The sequence below is a fragment of the Leptopilina boulardi genome, unplaced genomic scaffold (genome assembly GCF_019393585.1).
Source record: "Leptopilina boulardi isolate dan_hultmark-lab unplaced genomic scaffold, ZJU_Lbou_2.1 LbouV2_316, whole genome shotgun sequence".
Lineage (NCBI taxonomy): Eukaryota > Metazoa > Arthropoda > Insecta > Hymenoptera > Figitidae > Leptopilina > Leptopilina boulardi.
The window spans coordinates 3,685,508-3,705,740 of record NW_026137881.1 but is presented as its reverse complement, the minus strand read 5'-3'; the positions used below and the strand labels follow the sequence as shown (position 1 = coordinate 3,705,740).

Genomic DNA, 20,233 nt, shown 5'->3' with positions numbered 1-20,233 from the left:
GTTGCCTTTGAATAATGACAACCCCTTCATCAACTAGTGTCTTAATAGTTCCAACATATATATATTTCTCAACAGTTTCAATACGTCCAACCTTTTTTCCACTAAAATTAAATCCCAATTTCCCAAATGAAGATCTGCGCATTTCATTAGTGACAACTTTTTTTTTTGATAAAAGGAAAAAGTCGATCTGAATTTCTCAGCTGAGTGAAAAAAAAAAATACGATCTTAGTGACTTGAACGAGACGGAACAAAGTAAGGTGAAGCGGAACAGGACAGGGATGAAGAAGAAGAGAATGAAACGAAGCAGCACCGAGTGAGGTGGGCCGTGGATTTATATCCTGGGCAGCCACTTTGAGCCATCAGCGGTTCGTTTGAAGTGCACCGTAGCCTCGCAGACGTTATAAAGACAAACTATGCCCACGGCGAAGTCATTCCCCACCACTTTATGCCATAATTCTTCGCCGATCTTCTTGGCGGGCTCTTTTCTCCTCTCCTTTCTCCGCATAGCGCAACACATATACACTCATGTATATAACCCAAGAGAACAAACTTGGGTCTATACAAGACCTCTCTCTTGCTCCCTTTACTGTTACTGCCCGCGGATAATAAAGATGGTCTGCTTATGTACAGTACAACGACTAAAGGAGGCGGAGTCAGTTGCCCTCCGTGGGCAGGACTAACGCAAATGACTCTTCCATTCAAGATGGCGTATAGACTTGCCAGTGCCGCGAGGTGTGCTTTTATATTTAGTGGCTGATGCGATGGTATACTTGTATATGCGTGCTGCTCTATTGGACATTGAGCCACTTATGACACTTGAGGCTTATATTTAAGAACCTTAGGGATTTAACGTAATTCTTCAGAAGCATTTTTATATAGAAGCTTACTATCTTTTGGAATCATATTTCTAGAATCATTTCTAAAATCGTTTTTTTGGAATCATTTCTAAAACCATTTCTTTGAAATCATTTTTTAATAATTTTTTTTAAACACATTTTCCAATTACTTATATCTTTCGTGAACCAAAAACTTTTTTTGGGTGAGAAATATTGCGTTATTATGTCAAGGTGAGAAACGGAAGTTAAGGTGGCATAGACGGAAAAGGAAAAGGTGGGTGATGGAAGGTGTGAGACAGTTTTACAAAGACAGATTCACATCGTAAAGACGTCGAGAACACCTCTAGACACAACTTGCACCCTCTTTCGCGGAAGAAGTCTCCAGGATCCACGAGTTACAATGTTACCTTTCCTTCTCCGAGACTTACTGCATCGCGTATATATATATATATACAGACGAAAACCCCAAGGGACCCTCGACTTTAGCCGAGACCATAAGTCCGGGAGTGATCACTCAGCACGTACTTCTAGAGCAGCTAAATCTCCAACCTTTAAACCACAGTAACCTACAGAGTTACTGCAATGTACACACACTTTCTTTTCTACAAATGCATTTTATACTCTTTGTTTTATATATATATGTGTAGTCTGTTTTGCACGCCTCTTGTTTCCTGCTCGACGAATTTGCGACAACTGTCCTATATTTTCAAGAAAAGGAAAAGATTTTTTTTATTTACATGAAGAGAAGAATAGTTTTTTGGATTGAGGTAAATAGAAGTTGATGGAGGTTGATGTTTTTTGCAGTGTTGGAAATCAAACTTGGTGTTCATAGAATTTTTGATACTGAGTTTAAATTTAATTGTTGCGACTAATTTATTTGTTTTAGATATTAGCCCTTTCAGGGGCGGTGGTACGTGTACGTACCACCTATTTGCTTTTAGTTTTTTCTGTATTTTCTACCATTATTTTTCAGTTCTCCTGTACGTGTGATTACTTTTTGGAAAAATGTACCCTTCAAAGGGTTAGAGAACGGATTAAATATTGTAAATATCATAAATATGCTAATATGCTGATTTTAAATTTTGACTTTTGAGACCATTATCATTTCTTCCTGCGGGTTGAGATTAAATGTAAATCCATCTCTATTCCCATTTCCATTTTCACTTCCACTTTTTCTAATTTTCATTCCTATATATTTCCCCTTTTTCCAATTTCCAATTCCATTTTTTCCAATTTCAATTCCTACTTCCACATTTTTTAATTTCCATTTCCACTTTCTCTAATTTCCATTGACACTTCCACTCATTGAAATTTCCTTTCCTACTTCCATTCCCACTGTTTCCAATTTCCACTGCCACTTCCATTTTCACTTTTTTTAATTTCTAATCCCACTACGATTTTTACTTTTTCCAAATTTTTACTTTTAATTTCTATTCCCACTTCCATTTATTCTAATTTTGACTCCTATTTCCACTGTTTCCAATTTTAAATCCTACTTATCCACATTTTTAAATTTCCAATCCCGCTTCCATTTCCAGTTTTTCTAATTTTCATTGCCACTTCCACTTATTGAAATTTACTTTCCCACTGCCATTTTCATTCCAACTATTTCCAATTTCCACTGACACTTTAATTTACACCTTTTTTTAATTTCTAATCCCACTACGATTTTCACTTTTTCCAAATTTTTACTTTTAATTTCTATTCCCACTCACCCTAATTCTAATTTTGACTTCCATTTCCACTTTTACCAATTTCTATTCCCACTTCCATTTCCTCCAAATTTCAATCCCACTACCACTTTTTGTAACACCTATTCCCACTTCCACTTTCTCAAATTAACTCCTATCTTATTATTTCCACTTTTTCTAATATCTATTTCCACTTCCATTTCCACTTTCTCAAAATTTCAATCTCATTTCCACTTTTTTAATACCTATTCCCATTTCGACTTTCTCAAAATCCCAATCCTATTCCCTCTTTTTATAATATATGTTCCCACTTCCATTTCCACTTCTACTTTTTCTAATTTTCACTCCCATTTCCAATTTTTGGAAATTGTAATGGAAATTGGAAAAAGTGGAGTTGGAAATGAAAGTGGAAATGTAAATTGGAAACTTGCAAGAGTAAATGGAAATAGAAAATGGAAAAATTGGAAGTGGATATAGAAATAGGCGCGGAAATCGGACAAAATGGAAGTAGAATTTTACTAAACACTATTTTTTTGGTACTCGTAATTTCTAATATCATAAATACGCTGATGATTTAGAATTTTATCCTCCGGGAATATTATCATCTTTTCTTGAAAAGATCAAACTGTCGAAAACAAATTTTCATTATATTGTAATAAGCTAGGTAATAATAATATAGATTTGTAACCAAACCCATATCGTAAAACTTGACACATTTCGCTATTTGTTAATTTATTTTTGTATCGGATCTTCGTAAACGGCTCAAATATTGTATATATCATATAAATATGCTGATGATTTTAACTTTTAGCTATCGGAACTTTTAGCTATTGCGCTTGTATATTTGTGTTGCACCAATTGTTGAACCAAAAAAGTTTGGGTGATAAATCTGTAAATTCCACAACTACCTCGACAACTACATTTTGTGTACCTCTTTGGTTTTAGAAAACATCTGTAGTGATTTTCGTTTCGGATAGCTTATATATAGAAGCTAATTCTTATTCCATTTTTGTTACTCTTTTTTTGACAATGTAGAAAGGATCTTTTTTTTAATCAATTGGTATTAAAATGTATTTATATGTAATGGTAATACATTGAGATACCTACATGTATTTTTAGATGGGTTTTTGGAGTCCTTATGGATAAAAAAGGAGTTTCTAATGTTTAATAAAGTTTGAAAATTATTTCTTCAGTATAGCAGATTTTGGCATCAAGATCAGCCGAAGTAGCTAGAACTTGTCTGAACGTCGCGTTATGATATAATCCTTAAAGCTACAAATATACTACTTGATTAATTTGTTGTAACTAGAATAGTATTTCAAATAAATCCAATATATTGTTCAATTAAATACATTTTCGGAAACTCACTAATTTTATCCAAGTGTATACTAATCTGCTTTTATGCGCGCCAAACAAAAAAAATTTTGGAGAAATTCATTCCCATGTCCTTCGTGTGAATATAGGGGCATATGGAAACATCAGTTTGGGAAACCTAAAGATTTCTACTGAATGTATACGCAGGGAAGGGGAAACATCCACTTAGGGAAAACTGAAAATTCCTGAACTTACAGAAGGAAAGGTTAAGATTTATGAACGTACCAAAATTTTTGTACAGCCTACATCTTTAAATTACAATAACAATTAAAATACAAAATCCAACAAAATTATATTTTCAAGATCATCACATCAGAAATAATTCTCCAATTGTCTTTTGTAAGCAGAAATCATTATACTACTATAATGAAGAGTTACTTTTTTTTTTTGTTAAACTTAACATGCGAGACAGAGTGTATATATGCGCGGATGCTTTGATATGGATCGAATCAACTGTTGAAGACGCACACGTTCCAGATGATAAGCCAAGGAAAGTTTTCAAAGTCTTAAAAGAAGCTTGATCTGCGAAACTTGGAAGAGTAGTAGAGGGACATTTCGTCTTCGCTTTGCAAACGACGCGACGTCTGAAACGACAAGCGACAACCCAAGCTTCTTCTTCGTCTCAAAGCATTGCGAAGAGAGCATCTCTCAGCAGCGAGGACTGATGTCGGGTCGCTTTGCTTTCGTCCAAGGCTCTTCGTCTATGTCTCATGAAGATTGATGGCCCTCTACTGGCTTAGCTTCTCTTCTCTCTACATTCGCGATTCTCATTCTCTCTTTCTCTCGTTGATGCTACATTTATGGAATATCTTGAAATCTCCACTCCACTGAGTAGTCAGCAATCGAGCGATTGTTTCCAGTTTGATGCCGCGGAGTCTTTCATCTTCTGCGATCTTTGAAAAAAACTATATAGTTTGATATAATATATCCTTGAAAATCACGATTGGCATCTAATTAAGTAATTCCAAATGACATATATATATGCGTTTGATAATATGATATAGTAATGAGATGGTGCCATATAGTATACGTCATCATTCTTAATTCGGAGACTAATTCCGATTTAAGATTTTGTTAATTCCAAAAATACTCCTAATTGAAAATTTTACAGAGGGAGATGATAATAAGGGAAATATTGCAAGTATGCTGGACATTTCTCGCGTCCATTTAACTTATAGTCAATGGTGAAAAGTGCACGCGGACCTAAGTCCACTAATTACGAGCGTCAGTAAAGGGGGATCTTTGATTTAGCCGATGTCTTATTGGCTTGCCGTGAATCTAGCTTTAGAGGAAGCGACGAGTGGTCGGGAGAGAAACGACACTGATCGATAGGAAAGAGTGGTTGTCGAAGCCTTGACCCTGGGATTCGTCGGCAGCTTTAGCCGCAGCCACTGTCGTCGTCGTCCGTTTAGATAGGAATCTGGGCTTAATGACGGCTCGTGACAGACGGGCATCGAAGTCACAGTGTGTGCAATGGAAAAAGATAGAAAGAGAGAAGTCACATCAACGGCGCCGCGAGATATACACCCCGCTTTAAACCAACGCAGATTCTTTTCGTTTTGGAAGCGCGCTTCAATGCCAATTCTCTATCGTCGTATATATATATAGTTGTATAGGAAAGACAGAGAGAGAGAGAGCGAAAAATTTATAAGAAAGAGAGTGCCGCTCTCGGTCATTGGCCCGAGGAATTACGAGCTCGTGTAAAGGCCCGCTATCACTCTTCATCCCTTTGAAAGGAATAAATTCGTCGTTCCCAAAAAGAGAGGCTCTCCTGCTCCACATTGCTGCCGTTGCTATTATAATATTTCGCATTCCACGCCCTCTATGAAGGAGATATTTGCTATTGAATGTAACTGTATGGAAAAATCAACGTTGTATCAATGGCTGGGGGACGATTATGTAAATCCATTTCTATTCTCATTTCCACTTTTTCCGATTTCTATTGCTACTTCCAATTTTCAACTTCACTTTTTCCACTTTTCTCTCCCAGCACTTTTAAATTCCAAATCTACTTTTTTAGATTTTTCATTTCAACATTTTTCCGAATTTTATTCCCACTTCCAATTCGACATTCACTTTTTCTAATTTTCACTCCTACTTTTTCCAATTTCCACTCCCAATTCCATTTTCACTTCCACTAATTGAAGAACCAGAAAAAGATCAAATAAAAATGGAAATAATAAGTAAAAGTGAAAGTAGAAATGGAAAATGGAAAACTTCTACTTCCATATCGACTTTCTCTAATTTCCATAATCCCACTTCTATTTCCACTTCCATTTGTTCTAAATTCAACTCCTACTTCCATGTTCAATTGTTCTTTTTATATTTTCCATTCTCTCCTTTTTAAAATTTCCATCCTCACTTCCAATTACAGTTGCAATTTTTCTAATATTCAATTGCACTTTTACCAATTTTCATTTCTACTCCCAATTTCATTTTAAATTTCCCTTTTCGGAAATTAGTAAAAGTAAATGTAGGAATTGAAATTAAAAAACTTAATCCACTTCCATATCGACTTTTCTAGTTTCTACTCCTACTTCCAATTTCCATATCCACTTTCATTTTTTCTAATTTCCACTCCCACTTTTTTCAATTTCCATTCCTAATTCCACTTCCACTTTTTCTAATTTCCATTCCTAATTCCACTTCCACTTTTTCTAATTTCCATTCCTAATTCCACTTCCACTTTTTCTAATTTTCAGATTTAAGGTATTCAACCAGGGGATGATTTCTAATTCCATTTCCATTCCTATACTTCGATTTTTCCAATTTTCATTACTATTTCCACTTCCACTATTTCTAATATTTATTCCCATTTCCACTTCTACTTTTTCTAATTTTCATTCCCATTTCCACTTTTCTATTTTTTTATTCGCACTTCCATCTTCTCATTCACTTTTTCTAATTTGTATTCTTATTTCTATTTCTTCTTTCACTTTTTGTAATTCTGATTCCCACTTCTACTTTTTCTTATTTTCATTTTTACTCTCATTTCCATTTCTACTTTTTTTCATTTTCATTCTCATTTCCATTTCCACTTTTTCTAATTTTCATTCTCATTTCCATTGTGAAAATTAGAAAAAGCGTAAATGGAATTGGGAATGAAAATTAGAAAAAGTGGAAGTGAAAATGGAAATGGTAATGAAAATTAGAAAAAGTAGAAGTGGAAATGGGAATAAATATTAGAAATAGTGGAAGTGAAAATGTAAATGAAAATAAATAAAAGTGGAAGTATGGGAATAAAAGTAGAAATGGAAATGGAATTACATAATCGACACCCAGAATGAAAAATATAAAAAGCCTCTGGGAGTCGTATGTGTAAATCCTTTTCCATTTTTTCTAATTTCCATTCCAACTTCCATTTTATAATTCCACTTTTTCTAATTACCACTATTACTCACATTTCCACTATTTATAATTTCTAATCCCATTTCCCACTTCCAGTTTCTAAATGTCATTCTATTTTCTATCCCCACTTTCCACTTTTTCCAATTTGAAAAAGGTGGAGGTGGATATATAGAAATTGAAATGGAAGTGTGAGTGGAAATTGGAAAAAGTGGAAGTGAAAATGGATGTGGGAGTGAAAATTAAAAAATGTGGAAGTGGGAAAGGAAATGTGGAAGTTGAAATGGAAATGTAAGTGGAAATTGGAAAAAGTGGAAATAGTTTTCGGGGTTTGAAATTTGTTACTCAGGGGTTTTCAGGGTCGCTGATTACAAATTTGCAATCAGTTTTTAATAATTCAAAATGGCGGATCCAGTATGTCGGACAAATTTTCAAAAATTCATTATAGATTCACAGGAAAAATGTTACTCAGGGGTTTTTGGGGTCTCTGATTACGAATCTAAAATCGCTTTAAAAAAAAGCAAAATGGTGAATCCAATAAAGCCCGAAAATCACTGCGTGTAAGAAGTTTCAAACGAATTTAAATAATTTTAGAATGTTTCATCAGACATATTGGATCCGCCATTTGGAATTTTTGAAAACCGTTGAATTTTTCAGCACCTAGCATCAGCTTATTGTTAGAGGTTAAGGTCGTTGTCAAATTCAAATAAATATTTTTGTTTAGGTGTTTACAGTTTGTACTAGAATTATATTTCTTCTATTTGTACTATATATATATAGTACAAAGTAAAATTATTTTTTCGATATTTTTACTTTTTTCGTTTCCACATATAGTTATTTCATTTTTCTTTATTCTATAACAATTTATAATTTTTGAAATATAGAAAAATCGCTCATCTATTACGTGCAAAAAAGTGTCTTTGTTCTTCTAATACAATGTTTAGTATTATAAAAAGCTCATTATAGATGTAACATCAGTTAATTTTGTCACGTATATGAATAAATTTCTTGTAAACGCGTATGGGCAGTAAAAGAAGATACTATCAAGTGTCTTTCTTTTTTTTGTGTCTTCCTTCCTCTCTTTCTGTATATGTATATGCGTGAGATATACAAATTTTCAACATTGCGTAAAATTTGCTCTTGTAGAATTGTGTCACGTTTGTGAAAAATGTGCAACTTGTATGTAGCCAAACTATAAAACAAGATAATTCACCGTAAATGTCAATTACATAAATAAATCGATCTTGCGCATACATATTATATGCAAGTACTCTTATTGCTTCCTTGCATTTCAAGGTCTTAAATTCCAAGAATGACAATAACTTCCTTATATATATTTACTTTATTACAAACGCAGTGAAATATAAACGACCAATTTGTGGTTTTTGTCTATATACTTATTCGAGATAGAACACCTCTAATGTAAAAAATTGTGCGGATACATAATTTGAAAATTACTTTATGAATACGTGGTAATATTTATACCTCAAAGATGTTTATATATACTCATGTAGTACTTATTGAGATAATTGTCCTGTTTTACATATGAATAACAATTGAAATTCATGATTTTATTTACTCGGATAATAATGTAATTACCATCAGTTGTTATATGGTAAGAGTTTGTAGTTAATTAAATTATTTGCATAAAGAACTAAAAATGTCAGTTGCAATACTATTATCGGACAGAAATAATGACTCACTTTTGTTGCAACTTATTTTGAATTGTATATATATCGAATTAAGTATAAGTAACACTTTAAGTTATTCAAAATCCGATTTTAGACGGAATTTCAGATTTCTAGGTTGGCATCATTTGCACAGTGATTTTATAATTGAAATTATTTTTTCTGATATTTCAATAATAAGACAAGTACAAATATTTTGTAATTTTTAAGTAAAATATACGTGAATTAATACCTATTTATTTCAATAATAGTTAATTTTTTAAAATTTGAAATTTAGCGCCATTCATTAAGTTGGCAGTACTGCTGTCAAATACGTTTTTGGTTTTCTAACCTAAAAACACCAAAAAAAGTATTTTAAGATGTTTTCAATATTTTTTGCCCATTAACCTGACGTCCTAGAGACTTTCATGAGGTCTCCAATTAAAACTTTAATCGTACACATTGAGATCCACATACGCAAGACAAAAAAAAATGTATTTTGAGAAAACTGGGGGTTGAGACTCCAAAAAAAATTTTTTTGTCATTTATTTCAATATCGTAGTGGTTTTCAATGTATTTTTGTCCATTGAATACGAATCCGGGTCTCAAAATAGCATAGCACGTCAGGATTTTGAGAAAAGTGAGGAAAAATCTTCAAAAATACGTTTTTTCATCTTTACCTCCACTTTTTTGAAAATTATGACGTTCTAGGCAATTTTGAAACAGGGGATCATGTTCAGTAGGCAAAAATACACTGGAATCCTTTTCAATATCGAAAAAAACAAGACTATGCATATTTCGAAAAAGCCCACCATATTTGATTTGCCATTTTTAATTTTGAAAATCTGACTAAAAATTCGTAATTAGCTAATTCAAAAACCCCTAGGTACAAAGTTTCATATAAATTATCAATTTTTAGCAAAAACGTGAGATCTCTAATTAAAACTTAAAGCGAATACTTTAAGACTCACATATACAAGACAAAAAAAAGAGTATTTTGAGAAAAGTGGGGGTAGAGACTCCAAAAAAATTTTTTTTGTCATTTATTTCAATATCGTAGTGGTTTTCAATGTATTTTTGTCCATTGAATACGAATCCGGGTCTCAAAATAGCATAGCACGTCAGGATTTTGAGAAAAGTGAGGAAAAATCTTCAAAAATACGTTTTTTCATCTTTACCCCCACTTTTTTCAAAATTATGACGTTCTAGATAATTTTGAAACAAGGGATCATGTTCAGTAGGCAAAAATACATTGGAATCCTTTCCAATATCGAAAAAAACAAGACTATGCATATTTCGAAAAAGCCCACCATATTTGATTTGCCATTTTTAATTTTGAAAATCTGACTAAAAATTCGTAATTAGCTAATTCAAAAACCCCTAGGTACCAAGTTTCATATAAATTATCAATTTTTAGCAAAAACGTGAGATCTCTAATTAAAACTTAAATCGAATACTTTAAGACTTACATATACAAGACAAAAAATTTTTTTTTGAGAAAAGTGGGGGTAGAGACTCCAAAAAAATTTTTTTTTGTCATTTATATCAATATCGTAGTGATTTTCAATGTATTTTTGTCCACTGAATACGAATCCGGGTCTCATAATAGCCTAGCACGTCAGGATTTTGAGAAAAGTGAGGATAAATCTTCAAAGATACGTTTTTTCATCTTTACCTCCACTTTTTTGAAAATTATGACGTTCTAGACAATTTTGAAACAAGGGATCATGTTCAGTAGGCAAAAATACATTGGAATCCTTTCCAATATCGAAAAAAACAAGACTATGCAATTTTCAAAAAAGCCCACCATACTGGATTTGCCATTTTTAATTTTGAAAATCTGACTAAAAATTCGTAATTAGCTAATTCAAAAATCCCTAGATACCAAGTTTCATAGAAATTATCAATTTTTAGCAAAAACATGAGATCTCTAATTAAAACATAAATCAAATTCTTTAAAACTCACATATACTAGACAAAAAAAATTTTTTTTGAGAAAAGTGGGGGTAGAGATTCCAAAAAAAAATTTTTGGTTTTTTTTAATATCGTGTAGTGGTTTTCAATGTATTTTTTCCTGCTGAACACGATTTTGGCTTCCAAAATTGTCTAGCACGTCGCAGGATTTTGAGAAAAATGGGGGTAAATACCCCCAAAAAACGTGTTTTTGAGGGTTTTCAATATTTATTTTCTCTTTAACCTGACGTATTAAAGACTTTGTAAAGATTATAAACGAAAGTTTGAATCGTACATCAAGACTTTAATAACAATTACGGATTATAGGTTATAAATACATGATTTTCGTGATTGGCTATACAATGTTGACGACTTTAAATTCAAGATTGTCGTTGAAAAAGAAATAAATCCCACATATATAAAAGCTGAAGGGGGGGGATGGGGGGACTATAAGGAGAGATGGGGCCTAATGAAACCATTAGAAAGCAACGTCACGTTCAAACGTTATGCTCCCCTCTTTGAGACAACAAAAGACTGACATATTTACGCACCGATAGTCCGTGCGCGCATCCGTTGTATCGCTTTTATAAATTAACAAGACGAGTCAAAGCAATATGTATATAGTGTGCGGCCTTAAATAGTAAATAGAAAATTCCAGTAGCACTAAAGAAAAAGAAGCAGTGGAAGAAGAAGATGAAGAAGAAGGATCAAAGAAGCAGGGACCGACTCGAAACTCCCATTGCGGCCATTTGAGAGGAATCCTCTCTTGAAAGGCAATAGATTCTCCTTCTGACTTTTATTATATATATATCATCAGAAAAAGCTTGTCACACATATTCGAGAGAGAAAGAGATCCCTTCTCTCTCTTCCTCTCTCGAACTTAAGTGAATCAAAATACGTCTTAATCGATAAAGCGTGTCCATCATCATTAAAGAATATCATTCTACTACTGAAAAAAAAATGATATTTTCTCTATGTCAAAATCAATTTAAAATGATGATATTATTATCGCTCCTATATATATATATTATAAAAAGCTTTTGCCGCAGCCGCCGCGTTTATTCAGAAAGTTATTTAATGACTTCTTGACCTAAAAATTAATTTAATTTTTTTCAGTTTATGTTAGCCGATTTTAACCTCAAACCTAGCGTTTTTTTTAAATATACGTCTTTAAACATTTGACCTTGAATTTTGAGGTTATGTTTGCATCTTGAGCCTTACTTATCACCTAATTTTTGAGGTTATGTTTTCAGGTTTGTTAGTATTTTGGCTCTGAACATATTGCCAAGTCGCATAAGTCAATCGACCGCCTAGGCTTGAGGTTTAAACTTAACCTCAAAATTATACGTCAAAGTTCAGGGACAAAAGTATATATTAGATAACAAATCATGACAACGTTGCGGGTTTAAGATTAAAATTCGGCAAACATAATCTGAAAATAAGCAAATTTCAGTATCAAGAGAGCGAACACATAACCTCAAAATTCGAGGTAAGATTTTAAGTTCTTATATGAAGAAGTTAAAATCGGTAAACATAACCTTAAAATTAGATCAAAACTAATAGAACTAAAATACAAACATAACCTTAAAATTAGATCAAAACTCAAAAGTAAAATAGGAACATAACCTTAAAAATTCGAAATGTAGAGAGGTTGGTGCGCGCAAATATATATATATATAATCAAAAACAAGTTGTTGGCATGTGAACATAAACCACCCGTCAATACCTACCGATGTTTCAATATAAAGAGATAAATAAAACACGATGTCTGCATCTGCTGCTATATAGGAATAGGAGTGATATATTATTACTCATCTCTATAAATCCGTAAACTGCTAGTGCATATATATATATATATATATGTATGTATATATACGACGAGTAGCCAACAACTAGACTCATGAGATAACTTCAGCTGTTGTTGAACTTGTCTCTGTCCCTTTGTCTCACTGTAGCTCACTTCCAGAAACGTCTGTACAAATGCCAATCTCTACACAACTCTCTCCCCCTCTCTCTTTCTCTCTCTCGCTTCGTCCGGCCAATTTGCACATAAGGATATATACACTGGACACCTGTCCCACTGTTCGCCAACGTTTCGTTTCAACGTTGAAAATTACTAGAGTTGATATGCAAACGCTTTTATGCAAATCGACACTATGTCACTTAGTTGTATATAATTATTCATGGTAAAATGACGCCTGCAGACCGCGCCTTCTAGTTAAAATTAGTAAAATATATATATGGGACTTATTCTCTTTTATTAAAAGCGCAACACAAATGCAGTGTATTTTATCATGATATATGTATTTGTATAAATTCGCGATTTTATGTCTTTAGAAAATAGAAAGTATGTTTAGAAAATTAAAGACACCTATATGTAAATTTAAAGAAAACATTTGTAATTCGTAATCAGCGACTCCAAAAACTCCCCGAGTAACATATTTTAAACAAATCTGAACAATTTTTTACACGGAGAAAAATAGATGCGGTATAAGAACTTATGATCTTAAGATGGTAAAAAGTATAGATGTTATCCGGTACCATCATTATGCGTCCGTATATGTAAGATCAAATATGGTACCCAGTACTATCTAGATAGTACCTCGTACCATCGATTTCTCTCCGTGTAAAGATATAATTGAATTTTAAAAAATTGACATAAAATTCGTAATCAGTGACACAAAAAACCCGCTAATAACGATTTTTAAGAGTGAATCCAAAGAATTTTTGGAAAAATTTATCCACCGTATTGGATCCGCCATTTTGAATTTTAAAAAATCGATATCAAATTCGTTATCAACTACCCTGAAAACCCTCAAGTAACAATTTGAAAGCGAATGCGTTGAATTTAATAAAATTTTACGCCATGTTGGATCAGCCATTTTGAATTTTACCAAATTTTGCCGCCACTTTAGATTAGATATTTTGTATTTTTAAAATCTGATACCAGATTCGTAATCAAAGACCCCAAAAACTATTGAGTTTCAAAGTTTAAGTTAATCCGATAAAATTTTTACAAACCTTTCGACATATATTGTATCCGCCATTTTTAATTTTGAAAATCTGATGTCAATTTCGTAATCAGCAATCCTGGCGCCAGAATGAAAAATGTAGGTATTCCAAAAGTAAACTTGAGTCACATAGTATTCGAATAAGTATTTCTCCGTGCCAAAGGGAAGACAGTGGAATACTTTGAGAAAAGTTACTAAAGTAAACTGATGGTATACTAAGATCTACCACATAGAGAGGAGATTATACCGTTCGTATACATTGGGATATTATATGAATTTTTCCAAATTATCTTGTAATGAACTCCAACTATAGAGTTCTAATGGTGTCTAATAGATGTCGCATTGTCATATAGACAAAAATTCTTCTTAATAACAAATGTGAATAAAAATAAATAATATTAAATGATAATTAATTTATTCATTGAATATTTTTTGATACATATAAACACCAAATATAAACAAAAATTTTTTCTTAAATAATATAATTATACATAATATGTATAATACTTAATTAATTAATATACAAGTTAAATAAATAAATAGATAAACATAAAAAAAAAAACTATCTAAATTAAATATTTGAAGCGATAAGTAATATGGTATATCCTTTATAAAACTCATAATTCCGTATCTGAAAAAAATGTAAACTTTAAGTTGCATTCTAATCAATGATATATTTAAATATTTTAATGTTATTAAATTATTTTTTATAAAAAATTTTTTTGTTATAATATTTTATACAATAATTTATTAAATAAACTATTACAATTGGCAGTGAATACAAGGTTAACATTTATAATATTAATTTTGTATTACAATATTTAATAAAATATAAATTTCTGGTTAAGTAAATAAAAAATATATGAAAAACTTTCTTGATTTGCTTATAATTTTTTCAGTATATGATTTCGTACCATTCGATAGGTAATTTGTCATTAAAGCATTGTGTCACTTAGTGCAGGATTTTTTTAGTTAAAGAATTATCTTACACTTCAAATTGTTTCGTTTAATAAAAAACTTTAAATATTACATTAAAATAATAATTAATAAATAAATTCTCAATAAATTCTTCACTTTAACTCACTAACTACCGACTGTAGGTTCCCCTTAGTTCCTGCACGGAGAGACCGCCGGTTAGAAAAATTACTAAAAAAATTTACAAGCAGCGGAAATAAGGTTACATTGTCAAACATTGCTGTAGGAAATCGAAAATTCTACTAGCAGCATACTTAATAAAACTGTAGAATATAGTAATTTCTATTCCAATTTGAATGCAATTTTACTATAGTATACAGGTTTTATTAAGTATGCTGCTAATAGAATTTTCGATTTCCTACAGCAATATATGACAAAGTAACCTTATTTCCGCTACTTGTAAATCTTTTTAGTAATTTTTCCAACCGGCGGTCTCTCCGTGTGGCAAATGCTAGAAAGCAACTGAAAACTTGAAGGTCTGCCTTAGGAAAATTTTTGAAAAAATACTAAAAATTTAAAAACATTTTCTTCGTCTTTTTGCATCTTCAAAATTCACACATTTTCTATCTAAATAAATCTATAAGAAAAAAACAGGTACCGAAAAACTCACAAAATAGGACCTCTTGCATCGAGAAACCATTGACTGGTCATCCTAATGCAAACCAGATGTGGCAAACCTTTAAAAACGAAAAAATACTCCAATCTCTGCTTTAGAGTGAAAATATTTTGCAATATTAATAAAAAATCTTTCTTCTTGTTATCAGTTATGTTTAGTAGTTCTTACTCAAAATATAATACTAAAATTTAAATAAAATATTGTAAATCTCAGTTTATTATGTACTATTTTATTTATTTATTAGTGCCATTCTAATTTTTTACTTCTGCCATCTATGTGTTGTATCAGCAATTAAGTATCCAAAAATTCAGAGACTGCAGTATTCATTTTATTTACTCCGGAAGATGTTCATACTTTTAAGAGACTTCTGAAGACCTTCGAGATTACTCTGAATACTTTGGTATACTTAGGAAACTAAGATTATCCATTTGAAGATTCAGCTTAGTTTACTCAGTGTACTGTCATATGCGTTTCGAATATTACCGAAGACTATCAGGTATACATTGGAGATTATGTATACAAGTTAGAGTACTATTTGGTATACTCTATATACTTTCAATACTGTTTGGAATACTATTTCGAATATTCCGATTACTGTGTATATACTTATTCGAATACTATTCATTTTATCCCGGGAATAACCGCAATTAACAAGTTGCAACCGAATCCAAAGAATTTTTGGAAAAATTTATCCACCGTACTGGATCCGCCATTTTGAATTTCGAAAAACTGACATCGGATTCGTAATCATCGACTCCGTTAACTCTTGGGTTACAATTGTCAACAAAACCCAAACTCTTCAATTTCTCGGGTTCAAAAATTATTATTATTATTATTATTATTATTATTATTATTATTATTATTATTATTATAAATTTATTATTATTGTTTTTTTTATTTGCTATTACAATTTATTAATTAACAATCATCATGGATCTTTTTTGTTCCAGCCTCTATACAAGTGCAGCCACACTAAAATCGTCTCTGTAAGTAATTTATATTTTGTCATTAAAATTTGTTTATTAAAAAATTTATTCCCAACAATTTTTCAATAAACAAATAAAAAGAAATTGTTAATTTTTGAAAAAAAAATTGATAATGCTATTTAATTTTACATATAGAAAAAAAAATTATCGAACAAAACATGTTTAAGTTTCATGAATATAAGGAGTATATTATTTTATGAATTATAAATAGTAATTAGTTGATAAAAAAAAATTATAAACGGAATATAATTGTTAATAATTTTTTATCAACAAATTGCTGTTCATAAATATCATATACTTGTTATCTCTGTAAATTTTTCCGTAAAATAGAATGGCATTATTTTTTTTTTTTTTATTAGTCATAATTTTTTTTCTTCTTTTTTTTGAATTGTTTATAATAAATTGTTTTTAAACAAAAATTATTTTGCTGAACAATTTTAATAATATTTAAAATATTTAAAATAAAATTCGTTATCTTATGTTGACTGTCACTATAAAAAGATTGCTACTTCTTTTTATATAAACCACAGTTGTAATTTCAGAAAATATACACATTCTAAAAATTAAGATTTATTGCTTGTAGTGAGTAAAAATTTAAATGTACAATTTCACAAATATTTAATAATTTGTTAATTATATGCGTACTATTTTTTCTAAATAAAATTGTTATTTAAGAATTTTCATGAATTCTATAAATTTCATTAATAAAAAATTATTTGTCAATCAAAAAAAAAAAAAAAAAAAAAAAATACTACACAAAGTACAGGTAATAAAATTTAATATTCCAAGGAGCCTTAGTTTTTTCTTTACTTCACTAATTGTAAGAATGAATTATTTTCTTACCTCGCAATTCTAAAAATAATTATATACATATGTCTCTCAGCAGTCAATTTATGCGGTTTTAAAAATTGAATTTATTTCACAATATAATTGGTGGAAGCAATTTGCCAAATGGCACAAGTAGTTAATATTTAAAAAAAAATAATAATAATAACAAGTGAGACTGACATATAAAGATATAGGTAATATATATATAAGCGCAAATAATACACGATTAAGTTATTTGTAATTAAATATAATAAAAGAATTTCAGCTAGAATATAATATTAGAAAAATTATTGCTAAAAAACATTATGTATTTTTCTTTTTGTTCATTTTTTTGAACTAATGCCAACCATCTTGAGGTACTTGAGAAATGACGTAATTTTCTAAAATTATAGCTGTCACATCTTGTCATTTAAAGCACTTACGACCCAACACAAACACTATGTTTACAGCCTGTTATTAATGATAATTAGCATGTGGCCGATATGAACTTTAAGAGAGGTGCAATTTTCATAATTACTATACGACTACATATATATGAGCAATCAGTAATCGATTATCCATCTCTGGGAAATTTTTTTTTTTCAATAAATGCGAAAATATATGCGCGTCTTATTTTTAATGTAAAGTGAAAATCGAAAAATGAAAAACAAATAAATGAATCGATTTTAAAAATGATGGTGATCGTAACATAACCTCAAATTAAAAAATTAGGATTAAGTTATTTCAATTTCACTTTCACCCTTCCGCTTCCACTATACTTTACTTTCATATTTCCACATCCACTTTTACCATTATACTTCCACATTCATCATTCCACTTCCACTTTCACCCTTCCACTATTGCACTTCTACATTTTCACATTCTGTATTCTACATCTATAATTCCACTTTCACTTTCACCATTTGAAGCTACATTCACTTCAAAAAAAATTTCTAGCTATCGAGTGACTCAAAAAAATGATATCATTTTCACAGATTGAGGTTGGTACAATTGTTTTCCTGATAAAATTCGAAGCTAAAATTTATATAAACTGAGAAAAATGTTTAGTCAGAGCAACCAAAATTTGGTTGAGCCAACAAAAAAATTTTGTTGGTATTTAAGCAACCAAACTATTTCTTTGAGTCAACCAAAAAATTTGGTTCAGTGTTTTTTGTTGGCATAACAAAAATGTTTGGTTAGCTCAACCAAATTTTTTTTGTTAGGTCAACAAAAATGTTTGGTTGATCAAACAAACAGTTTTTTTTTGTAAAATTAAAAATTTTATTCTACCTTATTTCCTTTTCTTTTTATGTTTTTTATTTATTTCATCATTCTACTTCCACTATTCTACATTCATTATTCCACTTCCAATTTCACTTTCACCATTTAACTTTTAAAGTGTGATAAAATTTTTATCAAATAATTTTTTACCAACATACTTTTAATACCAATAAAAAAATTACAATTATGTAATTCCATTTTCACTTTCACACTTCCAATTCTACATTCACCTTTTAACTTCTGAAGTGGAAGTAGAATGGTGAAAGTGGAATAGTAAAAATTACTAAAATTGAAAGGGTGGAAATGCAAATACATAATCGTAATTTTTCTAATGTTATTAAAAGTATGTTGTTAAAAAATTATTTGATAAAAAAATTTAAATACACTTCAGAAGTGAAATGGTAAAAGTGGAATAGAAAGTGAAATGATGAATGTGGAAATGTGAAAGTGGAATAGTATAATACTTAATTAATGAGTAAAATGAGAGCTATTCATAAAAATTGCTTGAAAAGTACAATTTTTGTCTGAGTTGAAGAAAAAAATCAATATGTTAAAAAAATCATTATTTAACGATAGATTTTTACTAAATATGATTATTTCTGAAATTTTTAAATCAATATACCTTCCAAAAGTGATGGAATTTAATTTTTCTCATAATTTTTGTTAAAAACCGTTTTTTAGTTTTGAGGTTATGTTACGGTCACCATCCCTCTTAATATATATTTATCATTCACGATTTTCCAAACACAAAAAAAACGTGATAGTCCGCGATATTTATATTTATTATCGAACGAGACAAACACAATGGCGTGACTTTTAAAGAAAAGGCCATAAATTAATGATCGCGCAAAGAGAGTAAGAGAAAGAGAGAGAGAGGCACGAGGGGTCAAAGCAGACCGCGCGCTAAGCCGTTGAATTGTCATTATCGCCAACTCTCTCCCTCTCTCTCTCTCTCTCTCTCTCTCTCTCTCTCTCTCTCTCTCTCTCTCTCTCTCTCTCTCTCTCTCTCTCTCTCTCTCTCTCTCTCTCTCTCTCTCTTACACACATTTAGCGGGAACGTTGACAGACAACGCCTTTTAAATGATGATGGATGGCTCGTATAACTGTCGCAATATATGCTCCCGACGAGACTCTTGTATCTTGATTTAACATTCGCACTTTCGTCATTGTGCAACATACACATATATAACTCTCTGCATATTTTCCCGCGACCATTTATACTTTGTCTTCCCACCAATTCGAAGATTGCACTTTTCAATGTTCTTCTCTATATAACACGACACGTGTTTTTTTCTTTTTCTTTTTTGTTATTGAGTTAATTATAGACTTATTATCTTTTATATTCAACTTATATTATTATTTCTTGTAAATTTCCATATTTTTCACGAAAAATTACACAATTATTCAACAATCTTGTGCAATTATGTAAATAAATAAAAAAAACATATTCATGAGAATTCAATATATATCATATACTTTAAAGGAAAAAAAATGTAATTTGGTAATACACTAAATTGACAAATTTTAAAAGAATCTGATAAATAACAAAAAAAAATTTGCCAAATTGGATTCACCATTTGATATTTTAAAAATCTGAGGCTAAATTCGTAATCAGCGACCCCGAAAACTCCAAAGATATAAATTTTATGTAAATCGGATTAAAATTTAACAAAAACTTTCGCCATATTGGA

At 30.8% G+C, this 20,233-nt stretch overlaps 1 protein-coding gene across 3 annotated transcripts in view; it reads left to right on the top strand.

The window, feature by feature from the left end:
* The window catches only part of LOC127284011 (uncharacterized), a 240,551-nt gene that overhangs the window by 198,771 nt on the left and 21,547 nt on the right, over positions 1 to 20,233 (top strand). The window contains exon 7 of one of the 3 annotated variants that reach the window (XR_007843416.1): positions 16,419 to 16,454. The exons of the other annotated variants lie outside the window; for them this stretch is intronic. The gene's annotated coding sequence lies outside the window, so the exon portion shown is untranslated. The remainder of the gene's footprint in view (positions 1 to 16,418; positions 16,455 to 20,233) is intronic. 3 annotated transcript variants of the gene reach the window in all.